The following is a 12,665-nucleotide window of genomic DNA, read 5'->3' as shown; positions in this document are numbered from 1 at the left end:
ACCTCTAGATCCCTCACATGCCTGCACTTTTCGGCTTGCTGCTGCTGCAATCCACGCGTTTTAGATCTGCATAACTCCACCTCTTTTAGCACAGTACCCTCAACCCCCGGCTGTTCCCACCCGCCTCAACACCGTTGGAAGGGAGGAGAACCAATTAAGGCGGGGGGGGGGGGTGGAACGAGCAGCTGTCTACCCTTAGCAGGAGGGTTGCTGATTAATTACCTCTCCTGCTGCTGCTGCTGCTGCTGGCTGTCCAGCAGCAGACTGAAGGTGGCTGCTGCTGTGCGCAGGTATATAAAGGCTCAGAGCCTATTATGACACGCGCAGCCAGCGTTCCATTGCCACATTCCGTCTACTGCAGGCGGGATACCTGGATGGCTGAATGTCACTGAGAAGCTCACAGAGACCGCCATAAGCAACAGTTTAAAAGAATGCCACAGACTAATCAACCAAACTTTTTGGGTTGGTTTCTCTTTTATAGTCTGCAGGCATTAAATGAAAGAAGTCAGTGTTCCAGCAGAGGGAGACAACGTTTCAGAAAAGGCATTGTAGCAAACCAAAAAAGAAATTTTAAGCGCAGCAGAGTAACCAGCTCACATACCTGTTAGCTCAGGTGAGTTTAAAAGGCTGCTGTTGATAACAAGGGCATTTGCTAAATAGATGGTGTGTGTGCAACAATATACTGAAAGGTCAATTATATTGTGCAGCTTATCTCACCACCTGTAGTTATTTAGGTGAAAGCTCCAAAATGCTTGCCTAATATGTCTGTTTATCCAAAAGGAAGTATAGAGGGAGAGCTAGATAGATAGCATTGCATTACATTACATGGCAATGCAATGCACAGTTGCTGAAGTTGAACCAAAATGAGCTTGTCATCTGGCTTCTGCAACTTTTAACATGAAAAATCCAATGAGGAGAAGAAAAGCAAAGCCAAAGAGTCCATCCCAAAATCCGACAAACAAGCCAAATGAACAAAAAGCATTGAATTCAATTCTTTCTGATTTTAGAAACTGCATTAAAGAAGGGGTGCACCGGTCCTGGAGATACTGCAATACCAGGTCAATGCGTGGAGTGGACAGAGCAAGCTCTTTTTCCATCTCCCTGTTCTAAAAATCCATTTAATATATGGTCCCCAGATAGGGGACGTATCAGATATTAAACTGATAAGAACAGATACTACACTTGATCTTAGCCAAAAGGCCGAGAAGCGATAACCAGAATTGGTTTCCGACTACGGTGCCACCCAAGGATTCTGAAAAGTCCATTTGTGGAGATGGCCACCTGGACTCCCGTTAAGAAGACATGCTGTCAACCTCTAGATCCCTCACATGCCTGCACTTTTCGGCTTGCTGCTGCTGCAATCCACGCGTTTTAGATCTGCATAACTCCACCTCTTTTAGCACAGTACCCTCAACCCCCGGCTGTTCCCACCCGCCTCAACACCGTTGGAAGGGAGGAGAACCAATTAAGGCGGGGGGGGAGGGGGTGGAACGAGCAGCTGTCTACCCTTAGCAGGAGGGTTGCTGATTAATTACCTCTCCTGCTGCTGCTGCTGCTGCTGGCTGTCCAGCAGCAGACTGAAGGTGTCTGCTGCTGTGCGCAGGTATATAAAGGCTCAGAGCCTATTATGACACGCGCAGCCAGCGTTCCATTGCCACATTCCGTCTACTGCAGGCGGGATACCTGGATGGCTGAATGTCACTGAGAAGCTCACAGAGACCGCCATAAGCAACAGTTTAAAAGAATGCCACAGACTAATCAACCAAACTTTTTGGGTTGGTTTCTCTTTTATAGTCTGCAGGCATTAAATGAAAGAAGTCAGTGTTCCAGCAGAGGGAGACAACGTTTCAGAAAAGGCATTGTAGCAAACCAAAAAAGAAATTTTAAGCGCAGCAGAGTAACCAGCTCACATACCTGTTAGCTCAGGTGAGTTTAAAAGGCTGCTGTTGATAACAAGGGCATTTGCTAAATAGATGGTGTGTGTGCAACAATATACTGAAAGGTCAATTATATTGTGCAGCTTATCTCACCACCTGTAGTTATTTAGGTGAAAGCTCCAAAATGCTTGCCTAATATGTCTGTTTATCCAAAAGGAAGTATAGAGGGAGAGCTAGATAGATAGCATTGCATTACATTACATGGCAATGCAATGCACAGTTGCTGAAGTTGAACCAAAATGAGCTTGTCATCTGGCTTCTGCAACTTTTAACATGAAAAATCCAATGAGGAGAAGAAAAGCAAAGCCAAAGAGTCCATCCCAAAATCCGACAAACAAGCCAAATGAACAAAAAGCATTGAATTCAATTCTTTCTGATTTTAGAAACTGCATTAAAGAAGGGGTGCACCGGTCCTGGAGATACTGCAATACCAGGTCAATGCGTGGAGTGGACAGAGCAAGCTCTTTTTCCATCTCCCTGTTCTAAAAATCCATTTAATATATGGTCCCCAGATAGGGGACGTATCAGATATTAAACTGATAAGAACAGATACTACACTTGATCTTAGCCAAAAGGCCGAGAAGCGATAACCAGAATTGGTTTCCGACTACGGTGCCACCCAAGGATTCTGAAAAGTCCATTTGTGGAGATGGCCACCTGGACTCCCGTTAAGAAGACATGCTGTCAACCTCTAGATCCCTCACATGCCTGCACTTTTCGGCTTGCTGCTGCTGCAATCCACGCGTTTTAGATCTGCATAACTCCACCTCTTTTAGCACAGTACCCTCAACCCCCGGCTGTTCCCACCCGCCTCAACACCGTTGGAAGGGAGGAGAACCAATTAAGGCGGGGGGGGGGGTGGAACGAGCAGCTGTCTACCCTTAGCAGGAGGGTTGCTGATTAATTACCTCTCCTGCTGCTGCTGCTGCTGCTGGCTGTCCAGCAGCAGACTGAAGGTGGCTGCTGCTGTGCGCAGGTATATAAAGGCTCAGAGCCTATTATGACACGCGCAGCCAGCGTTCCATTGCCACATTCCGTCTACTGCAGGCGGGATACCTGGATGGCTGAATGTCACTGAGAAGCTCACAGAGACCGCCATAAGCAACAGTTTAAAAGAATGCCACAGACTAATCAACCAAACTTTTTGGGTTGGTTTCTCTTTTATAGTCTGCAGGCATTAAATGAAAGAAGTCAGTGTTCCAGCAGAGGGAGACAACGTTTCAGAAAAGGCATTGTAGCAAACCAAAAAAGAAATTTTAAGCGCAGCAGAGTAACCAGCTCACATACCTGTTAGCTCAGGTGAGTTTAAAAGGCTGCTGTTGATAACAAGGGCATTTGCTAAATAGATGGTGTGTGTGCAACAATATACTGAAAGGTCAATTATATTGTGCAGCTTATCTCACCACCTGTAGTTATTTAGGTGAAAGCTCCAAAATGCTTGCCTAATATGTCTGTTTATCCAAAAGGAAGTATAGAGGGAGAGCTAGATAGATAGCATTGCATTACATTACATGGCAATGCAATGCACAGTTGCTGAAGTTGAACCAAAATGAGCTTGTCATCTGGCTTCTGCAACTTTTAACATGAAAAATCCAATGAGGAGAAGAAAAGCAAAGCCAAAGAGTCCATCCCAAAATCCGACAAACAAGCCAAATGAACAAAAAGCATTGAATTCAATTCTTTCTGATTTTAGAAACTGCATTAAAGAAGGGGTGCACCGGTCCTGGAGATACTGCAATACCAGGTCAATGCGTGGAGTGGACAGAGCAAGCTCTTTTTCCATCTCCCTGTTCTAAAAATCCATTTAATATATGGTCCCCAGATAGGGGACGTATCAGATATTAAACTGATAAGAACAGATACTACACTTGATCTTAGCCAAAAGGCCGAGAAGCGATAACCAGAATTGGTTTCCGACTACGGTGCCACCCAAGGATTCTGAAAAGTCCATTTGTGGAGATGGCCACCTGGACTCCCGTTAAGAAGACATGCTGTCAACCTCTAGATCCCTCACATGCCTGCACTTTTCGGCTTGCTGCTGCTGCAATCCACGCGTTTTAGATCTGCATAACTCCACCTCTTTTAGCACAGTACCCTCAACCCCCGGCTGTTCCCACCCGCCTCAACACCGTTGGAAGGGAGGAGAACCAATTAAGGCGGGGGGGGGGGTGGAACGAGCAGCTGTCTACCCTTAGCAGGAGGGTTGCTGATTAATTACCTCTCCTGCTGCTGCTGCTGCTGCTGGCTGTCCAGCAGCAGACTGAAGGTGGCTGCTGCTGTGCGCAGGTATATAAAGGCTCAGAGCCTATTATGACACGCGCAGCCAGCGTTCCATTGCCACATTCCGTCTACTGCAGGCGGGATACCTGGATGGCTGAATGTCACTGAGAAGCTCACAGAGACCGCCATAAGCAACAGTTTAAAAGAATGCCACAGACTAATCAACCAAACTTTTTGGGTTGGTTTCTCTTTTATAGTCTGCAGGCATTAAATGAAAGAAGTCAGTGTTCCAGCAGAGGGAGACAACGTTTCAGAAAAGGCATTGTAGCAAACCAAAAAAGAAATTTTAAGCGCAGCAGAGTAACCAGCTCACATACCTGTTAGCTCAGGTGAGTTTAAAAGGCTGCTGTTGATAACAAGGGCATTTGCTAAATAGATGGTGTGTGTGCAACAATATACTGAAAGGTCAATTATATTGTGCAGCTTATCTCACCACCTGTAGTTATTTAGGTGAAAGCTCCAAAATGCTTGCCTAATATGTCTGTTTATCCAAAAGGAAGTATAGAGGGAGAGCTAGATAGATAGCATTGCATTACATTACATGGCAATGCAATGCACAGTTGCTGAAGTTGAACCAAAATGAGCTTGTCATCTGGCTTCTGCAACTTTTAACATGAAAAATCCAATGAGGAGAAGAAAAGCAAAGCCAAAGAGTCCATCCCAAAATCCGACAAACAAGCCAAATGAACAAAAAGCATTGAATTCAATTCTTTCTGATTTTAGAAACTGCATTAAAGAAGGGGTGCACCGGTCCTGGAGATACTGCGATACCAGGTCAATGCGTGGAGTGGACAGAGCAAGCTCTTTTTCCATCTCCCTGTTCTAAAAATCCATTTAATATATGGTCCCCAGATAGGGGACGTATCAGATATTAAACTGATAAGAACAGATACTACACTTGATCTTAGCCAAAAGGCCGAGAAGCGATAACCAGAATTGGTTTCCGACTACGGTGCCACCCAAGGATTCTGAAAAGTCCATTTGTGGAGATGGCCACCTGGACTCCCGTTAAGAAGACATGCTGTCAACCTCTAGATCCCTCACATGCCTGCACTTTTCGGCTTTCTGCTGCTGCAATCCACGCGTTTTAGATCTGCATAACTCCACCTCTTTTAGCACAGTACCCTCAACCCCCGGCTGTTCCCACCCGCCTCAACACCGTTGGAAGGGAGGAGAACCAATTAAGGCGGGGGGGGGTGGAACGAGCAGCTGTCTACCCTTAGCAGGAGGGTTGCTGATTAATTACCTCTCCTGCTGCTGCTGCTGCTGCTGCTGGCTGTCCAGCAGCAGACTGAAGGTGGCTGCTGCTGTGCGCAGGTATATAAAGGCTCAGAGCCTATTATGACACGCGCAGCCAGCGTTCCATTGCCACATTCCGTCTACTGCAGGCGGGATACCTGGATGGCTGAATGTCACTGAGAAGCTCACAGAGACCGCCATAAGCAACAGTTTAAAAGAATGCCACAGACTAATCAACCAAACTTTTTGGGTTGGTTTCTCTTTTATAGTCTGCAGGCATTAAATGAAAGAAGTCAGTGTTCCAGCAGAGGGAGACAACGTTTCAGAAAAGGCATTGTAGCAAACCAAAAAAGAAATTTTAAGCGCAGCAGAGTAACCAGCTCACATACCTGTTAGCTCAGGTGAGTTTAAAAGGCTGCTGTTGATAACAAGGGCATTTGCTAAATAGATGGTGTGTGTGCAACAATATACTGAAAGGTCAATTATATTGTGCAGCTTATCTCACCACCTGTAGTTATTTAGGTGAAAGCTCCAAAATGCTTGCCTAATATGTCTGTTTATCCAAAAGGAAGTATAGAGGGAGAGCTAGATAGATAGCATTGCATTACATTACATGGCAATGCAATGCACAGTTGCTGAAGTTGAACCAAAATGAGCTTGTCATCTGGCTTCTGCAACTTTTAACATGAAAAATCCAATGAGGAGAAGAAAAGCAAAGCCAAAGAGTCCATCCCAAAATCCGACAAACAAGCCAAATGAACAAAAAGCATTGAATTCAATTCTTTCTGATTTTAGAAACTGCATTAAAGAAGGGGTGCACCGGTCCTGGAGATACTGCAATACCAGGTCAATGCGTGGAGTGGACAGAGCAAGCTCTTTTTCCATCTCCCTGTTCTAAAAATCCATTTAATATATGGTCCCCAGATAGGGGACGTATCAGATATTAAACTGATAAGAACAGATTTTTTTTTTTTTTTTTTGAAAGCCCGAATTCGTGTACAAAACCCGAGTGCGCTTAAAAAAGTGACAAGTGCCACAAAAAAAGTGCACTAGGATGCTGATCTTCTTGAAACCCTCTCCAAAAGGAGAAGGGTCCCCCAAACCATTCCCCGTCCCTCCGAGCCAGAAGGCAACAGCGAGGAACAGGGACAAATAGCCACCTCCAGCCGGAGCCAGAGGGGACCCAATCTTACCCCCAATACCTGCCCGAGTTCTCACCCGAGCAAGGCACTGGGAGCCAAAGACTGTGCTCCCCTCCCGGAAGAGGGGAGCCAACAACGCTCTCCTCCCGAAAGAGGAGAGCCAGGGGGGATCAGGGGGGAGCGGAACCTGATGGCCACACACTCCCCCCCTAGACCTGCCAAGAGAGGAACCCGTAAGGGAACCGCATCCCGACAAAATCCTAGTAAGGACGTGGACACACGTGTAAAAGTGGACACACAGTGACAAAAAAAATTAAATAAATAGTGAAGGTTTCACAGTATAATACTGCCCGGACCTTCGACCGGGAATTGAAAAATTCCCCATCCTAAGGCCAGAAGGCCCGGAATAAGGGTGTGTGTGAAGAAAGAAATATTGAAGTGCTAGTGCAAATGTGCCATAAACTCAAGTGGGGTTCCCAATCCCAGTGAGTTAAGGCACCCCAGGGTCACCACTCCTGGGGCACTTCACACTTCGGGCTTTCGATCTTCCCCGGCCCAATGGCGTCGATCCTGGGGGGCCATGCTTTCCACCAGATGACTATATTAGCCAACTGGCGTACTAACAAGCGCCTAAGCCCCAGTGTGCATAATGTATCAATCTACTAGGGCGGCCAACATCCAAAACCGCCTTTTCGAAAGATACTACACTTGATCTTAGCCAAAAGGCCGAGAAGCGATAACCAGAATTGGTTTCCGACTACGGTGCCACCCAAGGATTCTGAAAAGTCCATTTGTGGAGATGGCCACCTGGACTCCCGTTAAGAAGACATGCTGTCAACCTCTAGATCCCTCACATGCCTGCACTTTTCGGCTTGCTGCTGCTGCAATCCACGCGTTTTAGATCTGCATAACTCCACCTCTTTTAGCACAGTACCCTCAACCCCCGGCTGTTCCCACCCGCCTCAACACCGTTGGAAGGGAGGAGAACCAATTAAGGCGGGGGGGGGGGTGGAACGAGCAGCTGTCTACCCTTAGCAGGAGGGTTGCTGATTAATTACCTCTCCTGCTGCTGTTGTTGCTGCTGGCTGTCCAGCAGCAGACTGAAGGTGGCTGCTGCTGTGCGCAGGTATATAAAGGCTCAGAGCCTATTATGACACACGCAGCCAGCATTCCATTGCCACATTCCGTCTACTGCAGGCGGGATACCTGGATGGCTGAATGTCACTGAGAAGCTCACAGAGACCGCCATAAGCAACAGTTTAAAAGAATGCCACAGACTAATCAACCAAACTTTTTGGATTGGTTTCTCTTTTATAGTCTGCAGGCATTAAATGAAAGAAGTCAGTGTTCCAGCAGAGGGAGACAACATTTCAGAAAAGGCATTGTAGCAAACCAAAAAAGAAATTTTAAGCGCAGCAGAGTAACCAGCTCACATACCTGTTAGCTCAGGTGAGTTTAAAAGGCTGCTGTTGATAACAAGGGCATTTGCTAAATAGATGGTGTGTGTGCAACAATATACTGAAAGGTCAATTATATTGTGCAGCTTATCTCACCACCTGTAGTTATTTAGGTGAAAGCTCCAAAATGCTTGCCTAATATGTCTGTTTATCCAAAAGGAAGTATAGAGGGAGAGCTAGATAGATAGCATTGCATTACATTACATGGCAATGCAATGCACAGTTGCTGAAGTTGAACCAAAATGAGCTTGTCATCTGGCTTCTGCAACTTTTAACATGAAAAATCCAATGAGGAGAAGAAAAGCAAAGCCAAAGAGTCCATCCCAAAATCCGACAAACAAGCCAAATGAACAAAAAGCATTGAATTCAATTCTTTCTGATTTTAGAAACTGCATTAAAGAAGGGGTGCACCGGTCCTGGAGATACTGCGATACCAGGTCAATGCGTGGAGTGGACAGAGCAAGCTCTTTTTCCATCTCCCTGTTCTAAAAATCCATTTAATATATGGTCCCCAGATAGGGGACGTATCAGATATTAAACTGATAAGAACAGATACTACACTTGATCTTAGCCAAAAGGCCGAGAAGCGATAACCAGAATTGGTTTCCGACTACGGTGCCACCCAAGGATTCTGAAAAGTCCATTTGTGGAGATGGCCACCTGGACTCCCGTTAAGAAGACATGCTGTCAACCTCTAGATCCCTCACATGCCTGCACTTTTCGGCTTTCTGCTGCTGCAATCCACGCGTTTTAGATCTGCATAACTCCACCTCTTTTAGCACAGTACCCTCAACCCCCGGCTGTTCCCACCCGCCTCAACACCGTTGGAAGGGAGGAGAACCAATTAAGGCGGGGGGGGGTGGAACGAGCAGCTGTCTACCCTTAGCAGGAGGGTTGCTGATTAATTACCTCTCCTGCTGCTGCTGCTGCTGCTGCTGGCTGTCCAGCAGCAGACTGAAGGTGGCTGCTGCTGTGCGCAGGTATATAAAGGCTCAGAGCCTATTATGACACGCGCAGCCAGCGTTCCATTGCCACATTCCGTCTACTGCAGGCGGGATACCTGGATGGCTGAATGTCACTGAGAAGCTCACAGAGACCGCCATAAGCAACAGTTTAAAAGAATGCCACAGACTAATCAACCAAACTTTTTGGGTTGGTTTCTCTTTTATAGTCTGCAGGCATTAAATGAAAGAAGTCAGTGTTCCAGCAGAGGGAGACAACGTTTCAGAAAAGGCATTGTAGCAAACCAAAAAAGAAATTTTAAGCGCAGCAGAGTAACCAGCTCACATACCTGTTAGCTCAGGTGAGTTTAAAAGGCTGCTGTTGATAACAAGGGCATTTGCTAAATAGATGGTGTGTGTGCAACAATATACTGAAAGGTCAATTATATTGTGCAGCTTATCTCACCACCTGTAGTTATTTAGGTGAAAGCTCCAAAATGCTTGCCTAATATGTCTGTTTATCCAAAAGGAAGTATAGAGGGAGAGCTAGATAGATAGCATTGCATTACATTACATGGCAATGCAATGCACAGTTGCTGAAGTTGAACCAAAATGAGCTTGTCATCTGGCTTCTGCAACTTTTAACATGAAAAATCCAATGAGGAGAAGAAAAGCAAAGCCAAAGAGTCCATCCCAAAATCCGACAAACAAGCCAAATGAACAAAAAGCATTGAATTCAATTCTTTCTGATTTTAGAAACTGCATTAAAGAAGGGGTGCACCGGTCCTGGAGATACTGCAATACCAGGTCAATGCGTGGAGTGGACAGAGCAAGCTCTTTTTCCATCTCCCTGTTCTAAAAATCCATTTAATATATGGTCCCCAGATAGGGGACGTATCAGATATTAAACTGATAAGAACAGATTTTTTTTTTTTTTTTTTTTTTTTTTTGAAAGCCCGAATTCGTGTACAAAACCCGAGTGCGCTTAAAAAAGTGACAAGTGCCACAAAAAAAGTGCACTAGGATGCTGATCTTCTTGAAACCCTCTCCAAAAGGAGAAGGGTCCCCCAAACCATTCCCCGTCCCTCCGAGCCAGAAGGCAACAGCGAGGAACAGGGACAAATAGCCACCTCCAGCCGGAGCCAGAGGGGACCCAATCTTACCCCCAATACCTGCCCGAGTTCTCACCCGAGCAAGGCACTGGGAGCCAAAGACTGTGCTCCCCTCCCGGAAGAGGGGAGCCAACAACGCTCTCCTCCCGAAAGAGGAGAGCCAGGGGGGATCAGGGGGGAGCGGAACCTGATGGCCACACACTCCCCCCCTAGACCTGCCAAGAGAGGAACCCGTAAGGGAACCGCATCCCGACAAAATCCTAGTAAGGACGTGGACACACGTGAAAAAGTGGACACACAGTGACAAAAAAAATTAAATAAATAGTGAAGGTTTCACAGTATAATACTGCCCGGACCTTCGACCGGGAATTGAAAAATTCCCCATCCTAAGGCCAGAAGGCCCGGAATAAGGGTGTGTGTGAAGAAAGAAATATTGAAGTGCTAGTGCAAATGTGCCATAAACTCAAGTGGGGTTCCCAATCCCAGTGAGTTAAGGCACCCCAGGGTCACCACTCCTGGGGCACTTCACACTTCGGGCTTTCGATCTTCCCCGGCCCAATGGCGTCGATCCTGGGGGGCCATGCTTTCCACCAGATGACTATATTAGCCAACTGGCGTACTAACAAGCGCCTAAGCCCCAGTGTGCATAATGTATCAATCTACTAGGGCGGCCAACATCCAAAACCGCCTTTTCGAAAGATACTACACTTGATCTTAGCCAAAAGGCCGAGAAGCGATAACCAGAATTGGTTTCCGACTACGGTGCCACCCAAGGATTCTGAAAAGTCCATTTGTGGAGATGGCCACCTGGACTCCCGTTAAGAAGACATGCTGTCAACCTCTAGATCCCTCACATGCCTGCACTTTTCGGCTTGCTGCTGCTGCAATCCACGCGTTTTAGATCTGCATAACTCCACCTCTTTTAGCACAGTACCCTCAACCCCCGGCTGTTCCCACCCGCCTCAACACCGTTGGAAGGGAGGAGAACCAATTAAGGCGGGGGGGGGGTGGAACGAGCAGCTGTCTACCCTTAGCAGGAGGGTTGCTGATTAATTACCTCTCCTGCTGCTGTTGTTGCTGCTGGCTGTCCAGCAGCAGACTGAAGGTGGCTGCTGCTGTGCGCAGGTATATAAAGGCTCAGAGCCTATTATGACACACGCAGCCAGCATTCCATTGCCACATTCCGTCTACTGCCGGCGGGATACCTGGATGGCTGAATGTCACTGAGAAGCTCACAGAGACCTCCATAAGCAACAGTTTAAAAGAATGCCACAGACTAATCAACCAAACTTTTTGGGTTGGTTTCTCTTTTATAGTCTGCAGGCATTAAATGAAAGAAGTCAGTGTTCCAGCAGAGGGAGACAACGTTTCAGAAAAGGCATTGTAGCAAACCAAAAAAGAAATTTTAAGCGCAGCAGAGTAACCAGCTCACATACCTGTTAGCTCAGGTGAGTTTAAAAGGCTGCTGTTGATAACAAGGGCATTTGCTAAATAGATGGTGTGTGTGCAACAATATACTGAAAGGTCAATTATATTGTGCAGCTTATCTCACCACCTGTAGTTATTTAGGTGAAAGCTCCAAAATGCTTGCCTAATATGTCTGTTTATCCAAAAGGAAGTATAGAGGGAGAGCTAGATAGATAGCATTGCATTACATTACATGGCAATGCAATGCACAGTTGCTGAAGTTGAACCAAAATGAGCTTGTCATCTGGCTTCTGCAACTTTTAACATGAAAAATCCAATGAGGAGAAGAAAAGCAAAGCCAAAGAGTCCATCCCAAAATCCGACAAACAAGCCAAATGAACAAAAAGCATTGAATTCAATTCTTTCTGATTTTAGAAACTGCATTAAAGAAGGGGTGCACCGGTCCTGGAGATACTGCAATACCAGGTCAATGCGTGGAGTGGACAGAGCAAGCTCTTTTTCCATCTCCCTGTTCTAAAAATCCATTTAATATATGGTCCCCAGATAGGGGACGTATCAGATATTAAACTGATAAGAACAGATACTACACTTGATCTTAGCCAAAAGGCTGAGAAGCGATAACCAGAATTGGTTTCCGACTACGGTGCCACCCAAGGATTCTGAAAAGTCCATTTGTGGAGATGGCCACCTGGACTCCCGTTAAGAAGACATGCTGTCAACCTCTAGATCCCTCACATGCCTGCACTTTTCGGCTTGCTGCTGCTGCAATCCACGCGTTTTAGATCTGCATAACTCCACCTCTTTTAGCACAGTACCCTCAACCCCCGGCTGTTCCCACCCGCCTCAACACCGTTGGAAGGGAGGAGAACCAATTAAGGCGGGGGGGGGGGGTGGAACGAGCAGCTGTCTACCCTTAGCAGGAGGGTTGCTGATTAATTACCTCTCCTGCTGCTGCTGCTGCTGCTGGCTGTCCAGCAGCAGACTGAAGGTGGCTGCTGCTGTGCGCAGGTATATAAAGGCTCAGAGCCTATTATGACACGCGCAGCCAGTGTTCCATTGCCCCATTCCGTCTACTGCAGGCGGGATACCTGGATGGCTGAATGTCACTGAGAAGCTCACAGAGACCGCC

The 12,665-nt window shown here is 46.6% G+C and overlaps 8 non-coding genes and 2 pseudogenes across 8 annotated transcripts; all 10 read right to left on the bottom strand.

Moving 5' to 3' along the window:
• Nucleotides 1-1,021: 1,021 nt before the first annotated feature.
• Nucleotides 1,022-1,212, bottom strand: LOC141158475 (U2 spliceosomal RNA). Its single transcript, XR_012248505.1, has one exon. It is a non-coding gene; the product is annotated as a U2 spliceosomal RNA (small nuclear RNA).
• A 1,122-nt stretch (nt 1,213-2,334) lies between these two features.
• Nucleotides 2,335-2,525, bottom strand: LOC141158474 (U2 spliceosomal RNA). The gene has a single exon (XR_012248504.1). It is a non-coding gene; the product is annotated as a U2 spliceosomal RNA (small nuclear RNA).
• A 1,119-nt stretch (nt 2,526-3,644) lies between these two features.
• LOC141158473 (U2 spliceosomal RNA) lies at nt 3,645-3,835 on the bottom strand. Its single transcript, XR_012248503.1, has one exon. It is a non-coding gene; the product is annotated as a U2 spliceosomal RNA (small nuclear RNA).
• Nucleotides 3,836-4,954: 1,119 nt separating this feature from the next.
• Nucleotides 4,955-5,145, bottom strand: LOC141159668 (U2 spliceosomal RNA). Its single transcript, XR_012249670.1, has one exon. It is a non-coding gene; the product is annotated as a U2 spliceosomal RNA (small nuclear RNA).
• A 1,120-nt stretch (nt 5,146-6,265) lies between these two features.
• Nucleotides 6,266-6,447, bottom strand: LOC141160205 (U2 spliceosomal RNA). The gene has a single exon (XR_012250162.1). It is a non-coding gene; the product is annotated as a U2 spliceosomal RNA (small nuclear RNA).
• Nucleotides 6,448-7,244: 797 nt separating this feature from the next.
• Nucleotides 7,245-7,336, bottom strand: LOC141160418 (U2 spliceosomal RNA; annotated as a pseudogene).
• A 1,119-nt stretch (nt 7,337-8,455) lies between these two features.
• LOC141159667 (U2 spliceosomal RNA) lies at nt 8,456-8,646 on the bottom strand. Its single transcript, XR_012249669.1, has one exon. It is a non-coding gene; the product is annotated as a U2 spliceosomal RNA (small nuclear RNA).
• Nucleotides 8,647-9,766: 1,120 nt separating this feature from the next.
• Nucleotides 9,767-9,957, bottom strand: LOC141160229 (U2 spliceosomal RNA). The gene has a single exon (XR_012250181.1). It is a non-coding gene; the product is annotated as a U2 spliceosomal RNA (small nuclear RNA).
• Nucleotides 9,958-10,754: 797 nt separating this feature from the next.
• On the bottom strand, nt 10,755-10,846 carry LOC141160417 (U2 spliceosomal RNA; annotated as a pseudogene).
• A 1,118-nt stretch (nt 10,847-11,964) lies between these two features.
• Nucleotides 11,965-12,155, bottom strand: LOC141159537 (U2 spliceosomal RNA). Its single transcript, XR_012249542.1, has one exon. It is a non-coding gene; the product is annotated as a U2 spliceosomal RNA (small nuclear RNA).
• Between the last annotated feature and the right edge of the window lie 510 nt (nt 12,156-12,665).

Source organism: Phyllobates terribilis, unplaced genomic scaffold (assembly GCF_046119375.1).
Source record: "Phyllobates terribilis strain yellow unplaced genomic scaffold, ASM4611937v1 Scaffold_8__6_contigs__length_399053987, whole genome shotgun sequence".
Taxonomy (NCBI): domain Eukaryota; kingdom Metazoa; phylum Chordata; class Amphibia; order Anura; family Dendrobatidae; genus Phyllobates; species Phyllobates terribilis.
This window is presented reverse-complemented; position numbering and strand designations above follow the sequence as displayed.